This window comes from Enhydra lutris, unplaced genomic scaffold (assembly GCF_002288905.1).
Source record: "Enhydra lutris kenyoni isolate GAN:26980312 unplaced genomic scaffold, ASM228890v2 scaffoldscaffold73, whole genome shotgun sequence".
Lineage (NCBI taxonomy): Eukaryota > Metazoa > Chordata > Mammalia > Carnivora > Mustelidae > Enhydra > Enhydra lutris.
This window is the reverse complement of record NW_019154157.1, coordinates 6,432,333-6,453,682: the sequence shown is the minus strand read 5'-3', so window position 1 is coordinate 6,453,682 and position 21,350 is coordinate 6,432,333.

Sequence of the window (21,350 nt, the reverse complement as noted above, 5' to 3'; positions counted from 1 at the left end):
GTTAGGAGCCATTGTAATAGTTTGGCCACGTGGCCTCTGACACCAACCCCTGGCTTCAAGCACTCATCCCTCCATTTGTAAAAGGGAATTAACAATTATCTACCTAATTGTGAAAAGAACACAAACGTCCCATCTGAAGCACCTGGTCCTTTCTCTTCCCCAGCCCACCTCTTACTCCCCACATGCCCTTGTGTGACTCCTATCACTCTCTCCATCTGTTTTCCCATCTGTAACATGAGGGGGCTGACTTTGATGCTCTGAGTACCTCTGGGGATGGCATTGTATATCAAAAACATGTGCTCTTCTCCAGAACAGTCTGTTAAAATCCCGCCAGCTCTGATCATAAGAGGCAAATCAAACCCACCCTCCACCCACTTAAAAATAAGGCTGTGTGCACACTGCACAGAGAACAGGGAGGCGAAAACACGCCCCAGCATCTCCCAGGCACTGAGTCTGAAGAAAGGCAGATCAGAGTGTTGAAAATTTATTATTGAACTAAGTAGTAGCAACAGGAGAAGACAACTTGAAGGTGCCATTGGACCCTCTGTAGTCTGGGTCACCAGTCTAAATTCTTAAAGCACTCAGTGGATGATTCTCACAGAGCTTTGGGAGACAGGAGGAAAAGAAAGTCCTGGTCAGGAGACAGTAGGGAGTGGTAAGGACTGTGGCAAACCCCAGACTCCTATTCCTGGCCTTGGGAAGGAACCCTCCCAGCTCCAACTGTTGCTGACAGGTGGGAAGGCAGGCACATGGCTGCCAAACACTCTCTTTTTCTTTTTTTTAATTAAGAGAAACCAGAATTTTAAAGTAAAGCTTCTCAATTTTTAAGTGTTGGCTCATTTTCTTAAAGATCCTGGTGAGTGTAATGGATCTTCAAGGGGCTGATCTGATCCACAGGCTGTTTGTTTGCAAACTCTGAGCAGCCAGGCTTTATCTGCAACCTCTTTGTCACTAAATCCTTAAGAATTTCTGACCATAGCTTGCCTCTACAGCTTCTAAGGTGTCAGTTTCAGAGGCATGGGAGGATGATTTTAAGGAAGAGCTAGCATCGTTTAAGTTTTAGCTGTTCCCCCAAATACTATGTGTCTTCCTATCCTATCCTTTTACTTTTGTTTAGGCCTATCCCTCCTAAAAGAACAGCTACTTAGATAACTCCTATTCAGCCTTCAAAACCCAGCTCAAATGCCCCCACCTCTGTGAAATCTTTACTTATCCTCCTCCTCCTCTCCCAAGGGTTGATTCCCTGCCTCGACCATGTCCCCACCACTCTCCAGGGTCACACTGTGTATTATTAGCCAGGGTCTCGGTTGAAAACAAATGCATGCTCAAACTGGACTATATCAGGAGACTTTAATAAAGAGGGGCTATTTAGAATGGGGGATACATTATAATGTAGGGCTTAAAGGAATGGTTTCAGGAAGCCTACTGGATATCATGTAGTATCTGGGGCTAGGGACACTGGGGGGTGTTACTTCCAAGGCCTAAGGCAGCAAAGAGAGAAAGAGTGAAACAGTAAAACTTACAAATGGTAGAACTACAAAAAGGGTTCCCCAACAGCCTCACTTCAGAGGGACATGTCAGGGAGGGAGCCAGGAAAATAAACCCCAAGCTCACTTACCTTTTACTCCCAAGATCTTGTTGGTGCCTTTCATTGGCAGACACACTGGAAGTAACACTGTATGTTAACTACACAGGAGTTAAAATAAAACCAACTAACTAACCAACTAACTGGCTAAATAAATGGTTGCAGAATGCAAAAGAGAGAGAGAGAGACAGAGAGAGAGAGAAAAGAAAGAAAGAAAGAAAGAAAAAGAAAGAAAGAAAGAAAGCAAAACAAAACAAAGTAAATGTTTTTCCTGCAGGACTTGTCAGAGCCTTTAATGTGCTGATATGTGATATGAGTCTGCTAAAGAAGATCTTGGCAGGCAGCCTCTCCCAAAAGTATTTGGTTACAAGATCTATTTCCCATGGAGCACCTTCTAAATCCATTTTTAAAAAAATATACTTTGGAAAACATTGCCCTTCTTTCACCAGTTCAATTTACAGATGATAAAACTGAGGCTCCAAACAGCTGACACCAACCCATCTAGCAGGTAAACAATGATGGAGCTTGAAACCATGGAGTGCCTGCTGGTGGCCCTCTGGTGTTTCTCTGCATTGTCACCAGTTCTTTCTCAGTGGACTCCTCCCAAACATGACTGGGACTGGCTGGGAAATAGCAGGTGACCCTTCCCACTGAACACCCCTGGGCCTCTGGCTGTGGCTTCCATGGAACCCTGGCCACCTATCTCAGGTCTGACCAGGCGCTGCTGCAGCAGAAGCTCATTGGGTCATGCATGGAGAGCAGATGACAGTGAGCGACGGGACCGAGACGGTGGGTAAACACCACTCTCCTCTGTGGCAGTGGTCTCACTGTCTCTTGGGCAAAATCCTGGCTATCTGCACCAAGTGGCGCCAGACACTCTGTTCTCAGCAGAACAGCCAGAACGGTTTTTCAAAACAGCAATTTTTTTTTTCTATCTATCGTTCTCAGATGCCTGAAACCCTTTAGGCTTCTCTTTGCATCAGGACAAAGTTTCCACCTCTTACCATATTTTCCCAGGCCACAACAGGTACCACCAATTGCTTCCTTAATCCTCCCCTCTGTCTCATTACATTCCAGCTAGTGGACACAGCATTCAGTTCCTCAGCCCAACTGCTATTCTTTACCTGCAGACCTTTTCATGCACTGTCTTGCCCCGCCTAGAGCTCCCTCTTGCTGCCCAGTGGCTTGGCCAGCTTCCATTATGAGAGGCAGGGTGGTGGCCAGTTCATGCATGGGCGCAGAAGACTGTAGGCTGGGTTCAAACCCAGCCTTGTCATTTCTTAGCTGTGCAGCTTTGGGCAAATGTCTTAACTTCTCTGAGCCTCAGTTTCCTTGTTCCTAAGATGAGGACTATGATAATACTACCCCTCTCAGAAAAAATGTTTTAAGGATTAAATGAGGTCATCCTTTACCCGTCATGTACTAAGTGATCAAAAAATGGTGGTTATGATTCTTCTTAAAGTTTCAATGTAGATACTCATCATCCTTTGGGAATGCTTCTCTGACTCTCCCCAACACACACACACACACACACACACACACACACACACACACACACACCCCTCCCTTCCCAAATCTACCCCAGCACCTGTACTTTCTCTACCTGTACCCCCAGCATTGTTTCATGGTAAATCAATTACCTACTACTTTTCTATACCTCTGCTTTCCTCACTCATCAGCTGTGGACAAAGAGAGACTATATATTTTTGTATCCCCAGCATCCAAGGCAGGGCTGGACTCGGAGTAGGAACATTTGACCCCTCCTGGACAATTTCTGTTACTTACTTTTGTGTTCGGGCAGAAAGAGCCAGCATCAAAGCAGGCAGTATCAGACTCAGGGAGGGAAAAGCGCTAGCCCAAAGTCACACAGCTTATCAATAGTAAAGGCACAGTTGACCCAAGTCTCCTGAGTCTTGTCTGGTGTAGTCTCTGTTCCTGGTGAGGTCATGCAAAGGCAGCCCAGTTCCCACTATGGCTAAAACCCCAAGACTGACATACTATCTCTAATTTTCAATGGGGATAAGGAAAAGCCACCTTTTTTCTTGATTCCCTAAGCAAGCATTCCACTTCCTGAATGAAAATGGCTTCCATGTGCTTTTCAGTAGAGCAGCAATGGTTTCCTTGTGAAATCCAGTCACTGATGATTTCTTTTAAAGGCAGTGATCAGCTTGGGAAATGTGTTATGTGAGTGAAATGAATCCTTGGCCAGGGGAGGGGATAGGTGGAAGGGAAGGGTGGGGAGGAAGAGGGTGGGATCCGGGAGAGCCCAAAGCCTCAGATTTCCCCAAATGAAATGTGGGACACTAGTCTCCGGTTTCTGCTTTGAATTGTGTCTTTCAGGCACTTCATCAATGCTGATGCCCATAAGATCATCTTGGCTTTGTCCAAATCAAACATTCCTTGTTCTATTAGGTTCCACTCCTCCCTAGAAACAGCTGCTGGTGTTTCTGAAAGGATGACCTCCTTTTAGCACAGAGATTATTCATGGTGCTTAGTACAGCAGAATGGGCTTAGAAGTCAATCCTGGCCACCTCTTTACCTGTAGGGAAACTAAGCCCAGAAATGAAAATCAATTGGCATGGGGCCACACAGCAGGTGAGCGGCAGAGCTAACAGAGATCTGTCTACCTTTCTACCATTTCTGGAGAGTCTCACTGGCTATTTCTGGATATCTATTGGCTGATGAAACATTCATACTACAATAGATTTGGAATAGCCACACAAAACCAACAGAGTTCCCTCTTAGCAATTATAGGGTCCCTCATGGAAACGGTTGGTGGTCCACAGCAAAAGAATTCAAATACAGAAGATAAATAGGTTAGCTGAGGCGTGTTAAGCACCGGGTAGATACCAGAAATTTTCCCAAATGCTTTATATTCTTGGCCTTATTCACCATTCTCAATGAGGAGTCATCAGCCTTTTATACATGGGCAAACTGGGAATGACAGATATTAAGAGATTTGGTCAATGTTACACAGCTAGGATGTCATAAAGCCAAGACATGACCCTGCTTTTCTGACAGCAGAGTTCATGCACTTACCTGCTAGGCCATCCTGCCTCTTGTTCCACAAACATTAAAGGAGGGCTGCTCTGTGCTAAAGAGTCAAGGATGAATGAGATGCAGTTCCTGTCCTCAAGGCACTCACCTTCATTTAGGAAAGAAAGACACATATGGGTAATTGCTAAGTTATTCGTGATTAGAACTCAGCATAGGAGCTGAACTCCCCTGTGTTGATTTACTTTTTCAAAGTGCTTATACCATTCTATCTCTGGTTGTCCTTGGACTCACACCATCCACTGAAGAACCCTTCGAGAGATGCAGATGCTGAAGCCCAGAGGGGAGGAAGAACCATTCATGCACCAGACCAAGTTGACATCGTATCCATGTCTCCAGCCTCCAGCTCAGGTTCCTTTTCCACTAGACAACCAGGAACAACCAAACAAGAACCTGGTAGCCAGAATCGGTCCAAATCCCAAAGAATAGTGAAAGCAGAAGCAGAGAGAAATCACTCCATTTATACTGCTCACTTGTGAACCCACAGAGAAAGACATTTAAGGAAAAGTCTCTGGAATCAGTAGAGGTGGGGTGGAGTCACTGGCAGACCTTACTGTGGTCCTCTGATCTTGTCACCAGCTGGGCTTCTCCTGGCCCCCCATTTCTTGGCCCAGAAATCCCAACTAAGAATTTTTGCAGTTATAATCCAATGGTCCAAACTGTGAGTTTGCCAATATGTCCTATAATTTCCATTCCCCTCTCTCATCTTCCCCTTGGCTCCTCTCACACACGTACTCGTTTCGTGAATAATGGAGGATACAGTACACTCTGCAGCCTCAATCTCACTGCTATTTTTGTAGAAATGAGTTTTGACCTTAATTAACTGTTCAGGAACTGGGCGCAGGCTTCCCACTGTGATCAGAGCAAAGAATTAGCCCCGAAGATAAGTAAGAGCGTAGGGGGTGGGGGTGACTTACGGAATTATAAAGTGAGTAAGAAAGCATCCGGGCTCCCCCGAAGGTGCTATTTAATTCATTGCAAGCCTGATGGTGGTCATGCTAGAATGAACACTGAGGGGATGTTTTTCTCTGTTGCTGAAGTGCTTGATTCTTTAAGAATTTATGCCACTGTCCGATGTGCTGACTGAGCTGTGGTTGAGTTCAAATATGTGGTCATTTGTAAGGATTGCCACATTCTAGGTAGGGCATGGGGCAATGCCCCAGTTTGAGAGTGGGTGTAAGAGGTCATGACTGGAAATCCATAAAAAGGCATGGATTGAAATTGCAAGCCCGTTATTGATTCTGGTGATATTGGTCAGCTCTCTCAACCTATTAGATCTGTAATCTGTCCGTGGAGGAAAATACTTATGTTACCCATCCCACAGAGCTATTAAAAAATCCAGTATTACTAAATGTATTTCAAAGTCTTGTGAAAATGTGAGGAGGAAGAAGAGGAAGACAAGGAAGAGGAGGAAGAGGATAATCACGTTAAACTTTCAATGCAACTGTGTACCTGGCATTGTTCTAACTACTTTACATATATGAGTTCTTAATTGTCTTAAAACTCTCTGACTTTATTAGGAGATTTTCTTATGCTCATTTTATAGACAGGAAGCCACAACACAGAGAATTGATACCATTTTCCGCAAATCATACGGCTAACAGAGTAGGAACGAAACACATGGAAGGTAAGTATTACTGGAAGGGAGAGAATAAGGTATGAATTTGAAGTATGAATTCCCTTCTAGATCCTTAACACTTCTGAGAATGGGGTCCCTGACTTCCATTCTCTCAAAAGGGAAACTCTGTGACTATCCTCCAAGAGCGACCTCCACATTGGATACAAGATTATTCTGAAAGAACTGTCCCATTGTGCCATTCCTGTGCCTTGAAACCTCAGTGACAACCACCCTCATTACTCATAAGGCTATGTCTAAACACCTTAGCTTGGCATCCAAGACCACTCACCATCAAGCTTTCATGACCCCTTTTCTTCCACAGCTGACCCAAATTTCTCCCTGCTCTCCCTGCTCTCTGAATACGCCATGACTTTCCTACCTCATCAAAGTCTTGACCTTTTACTGATGCTGCTCTCCCATCAAAAGTGCTGCTTCACCCAACAGAATACATTCTATTTGGTCTTCAAGGCCTTAAAAGTTTCCTCCTCAGGAAGTCTTTCCTGATTTCATTTTCATCTTAGATCTCTTTGTACTCCTCTCTTCTTTAAGACCTAAGGTACATGTTAACTACTGTTAGGAATTTCTGAGTTCTCTCTCTGCTATCAGAGAAATCCCAAAGCCAACTGTGCCTTATTCATCTTTCTATCCACAAAACTTAACTCAGGATTTGCCATTCACATTGTATGTATGAATACCGCTTCTCCCAGAAGGAAAACAACGGAAGCTTTAGAGCTTCTTCCTCTGGGCAAGCGGGAGCTAAACATAACCCCACAGATTCAAATTTGACAATCTGTGCTCAGCAAAGGAAGTCTAAACTCAGAATGGCAGCAAGGGCTAGAGGTTGGAAGGCAGACGGTTCCAGATTTGAAGCCTTTCTCTGCGCCTGCCAGCTCTATCCAGGGAAAGCCTCTTTTCTCGTTAAGCCTCAGTTTCCTTGTCTATAAAACCAAGAGGACCCTATTCTATTCTATGTGGTCAGATTTCTAAAGAGATTGAGAAACTGGAAACAACCCATCTCTCCATCAACAAAATGGGTATGTTGAAATAGTACGCAGCTATGAAAATGAATGCATGAAGCTAGAGGCAGCTAGCTATGAAGCTACATGCCTTTATACCCATGAATTTCAGAAAGTTCGTATGAAGCCAAAGAGCCCATCCCATACAAACCCATAGCCTCTGAGACCATGTATATGAAGTTCAAAAACAAGCAAAGCTAAATGCTTTATTGAAAGACAGAATAGCATAGGCATGGACTCTGGAACTAACAATGGATTCATGAGTGGGCATCCCTTTCTCCTATCTGTGTGACCTCTGTGAGTTACCTAACCTCTCTGTGGGCTCTTGAAGACTGCAACAACCCCTACCTCAAAGAGTTCTTGTGAAGATTAAAAGAATGAATATGTGTAAAGTCTTAGAAGAGTGTCTGGCATGGAGCAAACATCTGCAAATGTTTTAGCTCTTACTGTTATTTTTGCCTTTGTTGTTGTTATGACCACTGTGGTGTTATCATTATTTAGGAACATGCCCATGACGGCAAAGCTATAAAGCAGAGCGGAGAAATGATTAAAACAGAATTTAGAGCAGTGGTTTCTGTAAGGAGCTTCTAAATTATAAATAAGGTTCTGTTCCACGAGCCAAGATGTGAGTACACTGGTTTCCATGCAATTATTATTCTTTAACTGTCTGTATAGATTTTCACTGTTTTGTATGTACGATATGTTGAACAATAAAATTTTTAAAAGATTAAATGGAATTAATTATTGAAAAGGCTCAGCCTCTTTCTCCTCCCCCTTCAGGCAGAAATCTAGCCCTTTCTGCAGGCTTCTCAGTGATGTATTTGCCTTCAACAGAGGGGGCCTCAACCTTCTGGAGAGGAGCTGATGTGCTCTGCAGCCTGCCCCATCCATCATGCCCCAAGCAGAGTGCTTTACATTCATCTACAGATGAAGATAAAAGGGCGGTGTGTTGCCCCCTTTAAGATTGCTGGCAGGATGAGCGTGAAGAGAAAGGCTTTCATATTTTACCCTAGGCTCTCTGGCGGTTGCCTTCTTCACAACTGAAGAAGTCTGGCTTGCTTCTGAAGTGCTATTCGAGAAGCAAAATGCCCAAAGAAGAACAGAAGATTCTAAGCCCCAGAAGTGTAATGTCTCCAAGTTAAGATTTTATCATTAATACCATTCACATGTCATTCAGGCTCTCAGGTGTTCCAGGGATTTGTCCAGCATTCTTGGTGACTGTTATTGTATCATGACTTCTGAACCCAAAAACTTTAAAAAAATTATAATGATAATAATTGAGTACTTGCTAGGTACCAGGCTCTTAGCCAAGTACTCTATATGCATATTTTCCTGCAATTCTCAACAATAACCTTGTAAAGTACTCACGCTTATTCCTATTTTCTAACTAAACAAGCAGAGGGTCAGAAATGTAAAGACACTTGCCCAAGGTCACACAGTGAATGGCATTTTTTAAAAAATCCCCCTCATGGAGCCAGGATTTGATTAAAAATCCATCTCCTTTATGCTCAAATCTCATTAGATTCCTCCAAGATTCTGGGAAAGAAGGAGCATCCCTGTCCCCTTTTGATAGGTGAGTAAACTGAGTCCCACAGAGAAGAAGTTGCCAGCCCAAGGTGATACAGTTAGGAACTGTCAGGACTCAACCTGAGCCCCATCTGACTGAAAGGGCTTGGTGCTCACCATCCTGCTTTCCTTAAGGGAGGAAGTGCCTTAAAGTAGGGGCACCTGGGGGCGCCTGGGTGGCTCAGTGGGTTAAGCCTCTGCCTTCGGCTCGGGTCATGATCCTAGGGTCCTGGGATCGAGTCCCGCATCGGGCTCTCTGCTCGGCAGGGAGCCACTTCCTCCTCTCTCTCTCTCTCTGCCTACTTGTGGTCCTACTTGTGGACTTGTGGGCTCTTTTAAAAAAAAAAAAAAGTAGGGGCACCTGGGTGGCTCAGTGGGTTAAGCTGCTGCCTTCGGCTCGGGTCATGATCCCAGGGTCCTGGGATCGAGTCCCACATAGGGCTCTCTGCTCAGCAGGGAGCCTGCTTCTCCCCACCCCTCTCTCTCTGCCTGCCTCTCTGCTTTCTTGTGATCTCTGTCAAATAAATAAATAAAATCTTAAAAAAAAAAAAAAAAGAACTGCCTTAAAGTTCCTGTACCAGAAGAAAGGACTCAGAGCCAGAATGGTTAGGAAAGACATTAGAAGGTGTGGAACTGAGTCAGAAAGGGCAGTGAGCCTGCAGAGTTTCCAGCTTTGGAAGTGAGAAAAGACATAAGCATCTCTAGAAAAAAGTGCAGTAGGCACTTGGCTAAGAGGTAGAGGTAACAGAATGGAAGAAATAAGCAGGTATATAAGAAATCTCTTAACAGGTACAGCACCTTGGCCTCCATATGAGGTAGGAAATCACTGGAGAATATTGAGAGAAGAAATGACACGATTTGAATTTTGTTTTAAAAGGATCTTTCTAGGGTGCCTGGGTGGCTCAGTGGTTTAAAGCCTCTGCCTTCAGCTCAGGTCATGATCCCAGGGTCCTGGGATCAAGACCCGCTCAGCGGGGAGCCTGCTTCCCCCTCTCGTTCTCTCTGCCTGCCTCTCTGCCTACTTGTGATCTCTGTCAAATAAATAAATAAAATCTTTTTTTAAAAAAAAAAAAGGATCTTTCTAGAGGAGTCTGGGTGGCTTGGTCAGTTGAGTGTCTGATTCTTGGTTTTGGCTCAGGTCATCATCTCATGGGTCCTGGGATTGAGTCCCCCTGTGGGCTCGGTGCTCAGTGGGGAGTCTGTTTGAGATTCTCTCCCTCTGCTGATTCCCTCCCCTCTCCCTGCTCTCCCTCAAATAAATAAACACATAAATCTTCAAATAAAAACATAAATAAAAGGATCCTTCTGGTTGCTGGGTGGACAGCAGATGGTGGGGACAGGGACAGAAGCAAGGAGAACCATAGGGAGGGGGGAAGCTACTACAATAATTCAGGTTAAGGGAGAAAAATCCTTGAAAACCACGTATCTGATAAGGGGTTAATATCCAAAATATATAAGGAACTCATACAACTAAATAGGAAACAAAAATCCAAATGGCCTAATTAAAAATAGGCAAAGGACCTAAATAGATATTAAAAAAAAATTTCAAATGGCCAACAGACACATGAGAAGATGTTCACTCATTGCCAAGGATATGGAACTCAAAACCACAGTGAGATGTCATCTCTCACCTGTCAGCAGATCACAGCTGTTGGCAGGGATGTAGAGAATACAGGACACGGTGAGACTCTGGATGAGAACGTAAAATGGTGCAGCCATGTTGGACAACAGTGTGGAGGATCCTCAAAAAATTAAAAAATAGAACTACCATATGATCCAGCAATTCCATCTTGGGGCGTTCATCCAAAGGAACTGAAATCACTATCCCAACGAGAAGTCTACACCCCTTGCCACATTATTTACAATAGTCAAGATATGGAAAAAACCTAACTGTTCATTGATGGATCAATGGATTAAAAAAAAAAAAAACTGTGGTATACATATACAAAGGAATACTGATGAGCTGTAAAAAAGAATGAAATCCTGCCATTGGCAATGACATTAATGGACCTTGAGGGCATTATTCTAAATGAAATAAGTCAGAGAAAGACAAATATTGTCTGATTTCACTTAATATGTGAAATCTCAAAAAAGACATAGAAACAGAGATTAGATTTGTGGTTGCCAAAATGGGGATGGGGTGGGGATAGAGGAATTAGGTGAAGGTGGTCAAAAGGGGAAAAAAAAAGTTTTTTTAGTTATAAGATAAATGAGTTCTGGGGATATAATGTACAATATGATATCTGTAATTAGCTAATGCTGACTGTATCATATATTTGAAAGTTGCTAAAAGAGTTGATTTTAACATATATGTCAAATAATTATGCTGCCTACCTTCAACTTATACAATGCTACATGTCATTAAAACTGGGAAAAAAAACAATCTAGAATAGTCAGAGTGGATGTTTTAAGAAGTCACCATTTTCTGGATTATTTAGAAGGTGGGGATTTCCTGAGGGATTTGTGAACAGTGAGAAAAAGGGAAGCAATGAGATTGACTCTGAGCAGTGGGAGGGATGGAGTTGCCACGGGTGAGATGGGGGAGGAGCAGCTGTGGGAGAGTGGATCCCTTGGGCTGGATGCTATTCTGTGTCAAGTGAAGATGCTGAGCGGGACTCCGACAGGTTTGGAGAGACTGGGGCTGGAGATCTGTATACGTAGGAGTTGTCAGGGCAGACTGAGCTGGTATGTGAAGCCTGGAGGAGATTCTAGAGGATTGAATACAAGAAGGGAAGAGTCCTGAGTCCTGAGATGCATGCCGGCAAGGAGGAACCAGAGAGAGAGAGATGGAGATCGTGCAGCGAGCTAGGGATGAGGAAAACCAGAAGCTTGTTTTTTTCTGAAAACCAAACAAACAGAAGAAACCATTTTAAAATGAGTGCAACTTCTTGCAACAAATACTGATTGCCACAACTGATTGCAACAAAGACCTCCTTCAGGTCAAATAGAATGAACACCTAGGATAGCCTTTGGCTGTAGCAAACTGGAGATCAATGTGACCTTGCCAGAAGTAGTTTTAGTGTAGCCTGATGGGGGTGGGTTCAAGGCAGAACAAGGGAGAGAGAATTAGCAGAATCTGGGCAACTCTTCGGAGTGATTTTTGTTTTTTTCCTAAAGGGAACAGATGGTGGCTGAAATGGGATGTGGGCTCAAGGGAAGTTTCTTGTGGTTGTTATTTTCGTTTGCTGTGTTTTGTTTTAGGAAGGAAGCTGTTGCAACAAGTTTGCTTGCTGATGGGAATGACCCGGTAGAAAGAGAAAACCTGATGATACAGGAGAGAAAGGGACGGACTGCTGGGGTGGTGTGCTTAGTGAGGTAGGAGCAGGGAACCGAGGTCCAGGCGGGGCATCCAGGGGAACCGGAAGGGGTAGGCGTGCAGGTTCACCCAGGGAAGGTTGGCAGGTGCCACAGTTGCGGACGAACCATGCACCATGGCCTTGAGCCTCTCGGGTCATGGAAATGCAGAGGGATGGCGAGGCTAGTGAGCATGAATTGAAGTGAAAGTCGGCTATGGTTTCTCTCCAAACACGCAGACCTATGTAGCCACAAATGCAGAAAAGGCCAGCACTTAGACTTCACCTGGGTTGAAGTTTTGCCTGGTGAGTGCGACAAGGGTAGGAGGTGGAGAATATTCCGGTTGAATGCAAAGGAGTGATTATAACAATGGGCATTCTTTGTCCCTCTCTCTCTCTCTTTCTCTGACACATGCATACCCATGCACACACACATATTTACACACCTAGACACCTTTAGGGGGCTTGGGGAAGGTGTTTGTAACTCCCAGGAATACGACAGACTTGTCAGCCGTGTGACAGCTCCGTAACTGTGAAGTGAACTGCGTCCATTCTGATCCTAAAGTGACGGCTGCATTTGTTCTGCATCAGCGTATCGTATTTTTTCCCCATCAAACCAGACAATAAACACAGAGAAAAGCTGTGAGCATCAGGGAAGGAGGAAGTGGGAACAACCACCACCGACCCAGAAGTGTGTGTCTCAGATTGCTCTTTTCATTCCCCCAAGCCCATATGTCTTTAAAACAAAACTTCTGTTACTCGAGGGGTCATGAATAATTCGCTTTCTCCTCCTGCCCTGAAGAGGCATACATCTCGAGGGGGCCCATTTGGGATAAGCAGACTCTCATCTGTGTTTAATTCAAGTACAGGAAATTGCTGGGGACAGGCAGCCGGCAGGAAGCTAAATTCAGCTGGGAAGCAGGGAGAGTGTGGACAATGGCCACCAATCCAGGTGGGAGTGCTAAATCTCATTGGGAAGGACTCCTAATTATGTGATTCAACACCTAGATAAAGGATTTTTTTTAAGCACAAATAGCTTTTTCCTATAATAGCTGCTCCTTTTCTCAGGCATTGCTGGCAGAGAGCCAGAGGACAAAGGAAGATGTCCCAGTGACCCAAACAACGTGGAGACCTGCAAGTTCTTTATGGCATAGCAGCCCAGGTTCCAGGCTGATGACTGCCCAGGGTAGGGGACGGAGGATGCAGGATGGCCACAGAGTGGCTGCTTCTGAGCCCAACACTGATCTGCTGGAAATGGCTGCCCATTTATAATAGCCCTATGGGAAGGCTTTTGAGGCTCGACCAATTGACGATGTCCACCATGAACACGGAAGTGGAGAATGGTGGCACATATGCCATGTATCAGCCATTTGTGATCGAGGATGCTTTTGTGGAAAGCGTTATCAATCCAGCTAGATGGGGGTGTTACTCTAAGGCAAAAGGGCACCAGACCTGTGCGAGAAGAATCTAAATCCTATCTCCACCTTTGAACTACCATGTGAGCTTGGGCAAATGACAAGATCCCCTGGAGCTTCTTCTTTTCTTGCTGGGGGCGGGGAGGCGTGTGTCTGTACAATGAGAAGAATAATCGCTCCCTCATTGGTGGTTTTAAGGGTAAAGTGAGTATTAAGGCCCTTTGTGAGCTGTGAATTTCTGTACAGGCTCAAGGCGTTATTAATATGGTGACAAGGATCTCTATTATTTTTATTATTAGTTTTTGATATTGTGTCAACTATATGCCAGGCACCCTGCTTGGTGCTTTTATGTATGTTATCTTATTTATTTCTCATAATAGCTCTGCAAATTAGGTACTCATCATTGCCTCCATCTTACAGAGGGGAAAAGCAGCTTCACAGTGGGTAGGTGTCACACTCATTGTCACCCAGGTAGCGGGGATGGATCCAGGCTAGGAACCCGGCTGGAGAGATCCCAAAGCCCTTAACTTTCATCTCCACCCTGTTGATCTTTTTGTAGGACCAGCTTCCTGGATCTGAGTCCCGGTTTCTTAGAAGACACCCCTGGGTGTGCTAAGGAAATCTCTCCCCCACCTGAAACTCAGTCTTCACATCTTGGGAAGTGGTTTGTAGACTACATCCATGGTTTGTAGACTATGTTCCTTAGAACCCTAGAGGTCTGCAGAGTTTCCCCGAAGGGATGAAGATTTGGTGAGGGGTGAGCCCAGGGGTGTTTGAATTCCTTACCCGGGGATCTTTATAGCCCACAGGGTGATAACCGGTTTTAACAAGCAACGTTTTTGCGCCTTGAGAACTATCTAAACATGGGGAGCATTAGTCGCAATGCAGAACGGAGAGCAAGATTTTGCCAGTGAGACCGCATGCCCAGAAAACTTTCTTAGTCTTTTGGGAGCATCACTGGCAAACATAATTTGAAAATCTTTCTCCTTAACATGCTGCCTCCTGTCAAAGAACAGGATTTTCATGCATATTTCATCCTGTTTCTTTTTAATTAAAAACTATTATATATTTATTTTTCAGCTGCAGTAGAGGGAGGGAAGGTAGCATTCATTCAGTAAGTGTTTGTTGTGCCCCCTTTTATGTGCTAGCCCTGTGATGGGCACTGGGATGTGAAAGATGATTAAACCATAATCCCTCCCTTCAAGGGTGTTACAACCCAGTGGGTGGGGAAGGGAATAGATATGTAAATTAGTAAATATAATGAGGGGTGCCAAGGGCTAGGATGGAAGTATATTCATTGAGGGGAAGAATTTCTAGCAGGTGGACTCTGAGTTAAATCCAGCCTAGTGGCATATTTTGAGGCCCTCACAAAAAATGAATTGGTGGCTCTTTGTTAAGAGGTTTCACAGAAAAATCTAGATTTAGAGCTCCCCATGAAAAATCAAAAGATGTTGCCACACCAGGCCTGGATTTCTATACAATATCCATCTTCTAGAGCTGAGTAAGAACCACCCTCTCCTGGAAGAACTCAGTTTTCCACTCCGTCCCAGTCCCCACCATTCCCTATTGCCCTATACCTGGTGAACACCTGTTGGGCTCATTTAGGCTGCCTCCCTAGCCTGTGGGGGATTTCAGCTTGTGATCCTTCTTAGGAAGGTAAGATAAAAGTCCAAAGAAGTGGGGTGCCTGGGTGGCTTAGCTGGTTGAGCGTCCCAACTCTTGATTTCAGGTCAAATCATGATCTCAGGATGGTGAGATCAAGCCCCATATTGGGCCCATGCTCAGCACAGAATGTGCTTGCGATTCTCTCTCTCCCTCTGCCCCTCCCCAAACACACTCTCTCTAAATAAATAAACCTTGGAAGGGGGGAATACAAAGAAGTCGAGCGTTAATTCTACCTGGAAGAGAGAGTCAGGAATGGCTTTAGAAAGGGGGTGACCATAGGATACATCACTGATGTGGGCCCCTGGCTCTGACTGTTGCTTCTCAGGTGTTCCCCTGGGCTACACTGCTGAGGTTCTAATTCCAGTTTCTGCTGATCATCTTTTTTTCTGGACCTCAATTTCCTTGTGTTTTATAATTGTTGAGTTCTGGTACAGGTAGGCAGAGAGAAACATTTGTTGAGGGAAAGAGGTGGGAAAAGAAGAAGGAAAGAAGGGAGAAAAAGAGAAAGGAAGGAGCTATTATATCACCTTCCCAGAAGTTTTGTGAGAGTTAAGCAGGGCATTATGAAGAAAATGCTTTTGAAACTCAGAATAATATGCACACACAAGACGTTCTTAAAAACATAATTATGTTTCTGCATTTTGCAAAAAACATCCTGTGGAATCATAGACTACTGAGAGTCTGACTAATTATGTACTATACATTGGCTAACTGAACAAAATTAGAAAAACATGTATTATCAAAGAAATTTTGGAAGAAGAGTTAAATTCAATTTTTTTTAAACTGCATGACTTGTCAGAGCCATTACTATATCATAAACTGTAGTTTTCATTCTCAGTGGATAAAGATCCCATGTGAGTATCTCATACCTGGCTAGCCAGCGATCTATACCTGGCTAACCAGCGACCTATTCTTTCACAAAATGTCACCAAAAAACAAAAACAAAAACAAACAAACAAACAAAACAAAAACAAAAACAAAAACACAACCGTTCTGTGGTACATACTTTGAGAGATGTTGAGTTGATTTTATGTATGAGGACTCTCAGGTCACTAGAGTGACATGCACATTACCACAAGACGGTGATCCTGAATTTTAGTCCAGTGCTCTCTGTAGGATAATGTCTTTCTCCAGTGGTCCTTCCCTGACTACTACCATTTCTCCCAGCCATTTAGGTTGATTTGGTTCTTCCACTGTGGTCCCCCAGCTTCCCTCCTCCATGTTTTCTCCAACTGAGCATATCACAGCTGGGCTATAATCCCCTAGATGATAGGCTCTGTGAGGCCAGATCACCTCTTCCTCATCACATCTGTCTCATACCTCACTAAATCCCTGGAGCCTAGCACAGGGCCTGATACATAGATTCCCTCTTGCTCTGTCTCTTGTTCTCTCTCTGATGAATATTAGATCGTCTTATATTATATATACATATTAGATTTTATAGGTAGACAATGGAGGAAAAGAAAAAAGATAGAAATATATATATTCAGGTAGGAAGGAAGAAAGAAGAGAGGAGAAGGAAGAATTGAATATATATCTACTATACATTCAGGTAGATAGGTAGATAGCAAGATAGATGGATGGGTTGTTGTATGGATGGATGGATAGAAAGATGTTAGATAGATAGATAGAATCTAATATATTTCTTTTATATCTTTATCTTTATTTTTTTCAGATTTCCTTTTTTATTAACATATAATGTATTGTTTCAGGGGTACATGTCTGTGATTCATCAATCTTACACAGTTCACAGCACTCACCATAGCACATACCCTTCCCAGTGTCCATGACCCAGCCACCCCATCCTCCCACTCTCCTCTACTCCAGAAACTCAGTTTGTTTCGTGAGATTAGGAGTCTCTTATGGTTTGTCTTCATCCCGATCCCATCTTGTTTTGTTTTTTTCCTTCCCTACCCCCACAACACCCCGCCCTGCCTCTCAAATTCCTCATATCAGAGAGATCATATGATGATTGTCTTTCTCTAACTGACATATTTTGCTCAGCATAATACCCTCTAGTTCCATCCACGTCATTGCAAATGGCAAGATTTCAATTTTTGATGGCTGTGTAATATTCTATTGTATGTATATACTACATCTTCTTTATCCATTCATCTGTTGATGGACATCTAGGGTCTTTCTGTAGTTTGGCTATTGTGGACATTGCTGCTATAAACATTTGGGTGCACATGCCCCTTTGGATCACTACATTTGTATCTTTAGGGTAAATACCAGTAGTGCGATTGCTAGGTCGTAGGGTAGCTCTATTTTCAACTTTTTAGGGAACCTCTATACTGTTTGCCAGAATGGCTGCACTAGCTTGCATTCCCACTAACAATGTAGGAAGGTTCTCCTTTCTCTGCATCCTCACCAACATCTGTTGCTTCCTGACTTGTTAATTTTAGCCACTTTGACTGGTGTGAGGCAGTGTCTCATTGAGGTTTTGATTTGTATTTCCCTGAGGCCGAGTGATGTGGAGCAGTTTTTCATGTGTCTGTTGGCCATTTGGATGTCTTCTTTGCAGAAATGTCTGTTCATGTCTTCTGTCCATTTCTTGATTGGATTCTTTGTTCTTTGGGTGTTGAGCTTGATAAGTTCTTTATAGATTTTGGATACTAGCCCTTTATCTGATATGTCGTTTGCAAATATCTTCTCCCATTCAGTCAGTTGTCTTTTGGTTTTTTGACTGTTTCTTTTGCTGTGCAAAAGTTTTTATCTTGATGAAGTCCCAGTAGTTCATTTTTGCCCTTGCTTCCCTTGCCTTTGGCGATGTTTCTAGGAAGAAGTTACTGAGGCTGAGGTCAAAGAGGTTGCTGCCTGTGTTCTCCTCAGGGATTTTGATGGATTCCTGTCTCACATTGACATCTTTCACCCATTTTGAGTCTATTTTTGTGTGTGGTGTAAGGAAATGGTCCAGTTTTATTCTTCTGCAAGTGGCTGTCCAATTTTCCCAACACCATTTGTTGAAGAGACTGTCTTTTTTCCATTGGACATTCTTTCCTGTTTTGTCAAAGACTAGTTGACCATAGAGTTGAGGGTCAATTTCTGGGCTCTCTATTCCATTCCATTGATGTATGTGTCTGTTTTTGTGCCAGTACCATATACTGTCTTGATGATTACAGCTTTGTAATAGAGCCTGAAGTCGGGAATTGTGATGCCACCAGCTTTGGTTTTCCTTTTCAGCATTCCTCTGGCTATTCGGGGTCTTTTCTGGTTCCATATAAATTTTAGGATTATTTGTTCCATTTCTTTGATAAAAGTTGATGGTATTTTGATAGGTATTGCATTAAAAGTGTAGATTGCTCTAGGTGACATAGACATTTTCACAATATTTATTCCTCCAATCCATGAGCATGGAATGTTTTTCCATTTCTTTGTGTCTTCCTCAATTTGTATAATATATTTTTTAAAGATTTATTTATTTAGGAGAAAGAGGAAATACATAAGTTGGGGGAGAGGCAGAGGAAGAGAGAAAGAGAGAATCCCAAACAAACCTCCCACTGAGCATGGACCTCCCTCCCCCCTTATGTGGGACTGGATCCCATGATCCCAAGATCATGACCAGAGCCAAGATCAAGAGTCAAACACCCAACTGACTGAGCCACACAGGGTCGATATCGATTTGGGTGGAAAGCTTGTGAGAATTGGCCTGAAAACGCTGGCCACACAGAATTGGCCAGAGTTGGGCAGTGATTCGGCTCACTGTCACCCGTGGTCTAGAGCGATTTCTCGCTCGGTGCGTGTCTCGGCCATCTGGGAAGGCGGCCGTGACCACGCGGCTCCCCCAAGGGCCCCAGCACAGGGAAGCTTTCCAGGAGCAGAATTGAGGGTGGGGTTCTGGCTGGGCGTCAGCCTCCGTGTTTTGGGCGGGTGTTGGCACTGAAGGTTGGGGATGGCCTGGGAGGGGAGGCCGATGCAGGTTTCTCTCACTCTGAGGGTTTTCCATAGCTCCGAAAGGCACAGTTTCCTCCTGGGTGGCGGGTGGACTCATGGGGTGTGACTCAGGGTTTCCCAATTTGAGGGCTCGAAGGGCAGGCCCCTGGGGAAGAAACACTGAAAACCCAAGCAAGGGTTAGGTCCAGCGCCTAGGAGCATAGCAGGCCCAAACCGCCAGCACTGGGGTGGGAACCCCAGAGGGTGAGAAGCAGGAGGCGTTGGCCTCGCATGTGCCTGACTTGTAGAGCGTGTACTCGCAGAATTCATGCCATGACCACTCGGGACCCCGGGCCAGGTCCAGGCAGATGCCCTGCAGGAAACCGCAGGAAACAAGTTCGCAGTTCAGTATTTGGGCAGAAAGCTGGTGAGAACTGGCCGGCGTTGGGCGGCGATGCAGGCAGTGCTGGCGACCATGGTCTAGAGCGATCCCAGAATCTAATATATTTCTAATATATATCCAAATACATAGTTTCATAGCAAAATAGTTGGTTGGGTAGATGTGTTGATGGATGGATAGATGATGGATGGATGGATGGATGGATAGAAAGATGATTGATAGATAGAATATAATATATATTTAGATAAATAGCTAAAAAGCAAGATGGATGGATAGATAGAAAGAAGGATGATAGATAAAAAATGGTAGATGATGGATGCATAGATGAAAGAAAGGAAGGAACGAACGAAGGAGAGAAGGGAGGAAGGAAGGAAAGAAGGAAAGGTAAAAGGAAAGGAAGGAAGGAAGGAAAAAAGGAAGAGAAAGGAAAGGAGGGGAAGGGAGAGAGGGAGAGAGAAAGAACCTTTCTTTACAATTGCGTTTCCACATAAAATTTTAGGATGGAGGATTTTTCTTGAAGCACCCAAATAATTCAAGAGGTGAGGGAAATGCAACATTTTTATTCCAATTATCTGACAAACAGATTGCCTGGGTATTTGTCTGACTTCCCTTCTGGGTCTGCTTTTTCAGCATGGAGACATGAACAGACACAGCCTCTCTCTGTTCCAAGTCAATTACGTTCTGTAGAGTCGATAGCACTGTTGCAAGCATGATGGAATTTTTCTTTTGCTTCACAAAGTGTTTCCTCAAAGTTTGCCTTTGATTTTGCCTTTCCAAGGCTTCACAGTCTCCCAGCTTCTCCAGAGTTGCTCCTTTGATAAAAGGGTTCAGTCTCTCTGGTTTCCGTTTTGCTGGGTACGTGGGAAGCCTGTGGGGAAGCAGGTCCTGTGTGGGGAAGCAGCGCATTTCAGCCTGTGTGACCTAAATTTCATGGGAGCTCCAGGCTCCCAGCTTTGCAGTGGGCAGCTGAGGAGCTGTGCAGAAACACAGGATCCCAGAAGGAAAGAGACCCTGGAGGAAATCTCCTCCCCATATTCCAGATGGGGTAACTGAGGACCAAATAGAGGGAGGAGCATTTCCTGGTGTTCTCCCAATTACATGTCCTGAGACAAAGAGGGACTGTATTTTTTCCAAGCATTTCCCTATAGATATTTTCGTGGGACATTGTGGTTTTTTGTTTTTGTTTTTTAAATTTGGTTGTTCTTTGTTGTTTTGTTTATAGCCACAATTTCCTCAGGTGTGTCTTGAAAGAGGCAGCTTATAGGGCAGTAGTGAAAAGCATAGCCTCTGCAGCCTGATTACTTGTGTCCAAAGTCTGGCTCCACCAACTTTCCTGCTGTGTGACCCAGGGCAAGTGACTCAACCTCTCTGACTCAGTCTCTGCATCTGTAAAATGAGAGTAACTGTAGATTGTTGTGAGGATTAAATAGGTCAATTTGTGTAAAGTGCCTAGAGTCCAGTAAGCATTATGAATGTGCTTGCCACCCTTATTACCCACAAAGACCATCATCTCTCCTAATACACTCTCCTTTACAATGTATATTGCTCAACTTGTTTGGGTGGAAAGCCTCTTTGCATTTGCTAAACAGCTTATATATAGTCCTTTACCAATATCAATTATAGTCATTTATTCAATCCAACAAATATTCATAGTCCAACTAAGTGCAAGCAGTATTAAGTTCCACTGGTACTGGTACTACTACTAAGCACTACTACTACTAAACAGCACTACTGCTGCTAAACACTACTAGTACCACTAAGCACTGCTCTACTAAACACTACTACTAAGCAGCATTACTACTACTTAGCATTAGTACTACCATGTATAAACACGGACCCAAGCACAGTGAATAAAACAGACAAAG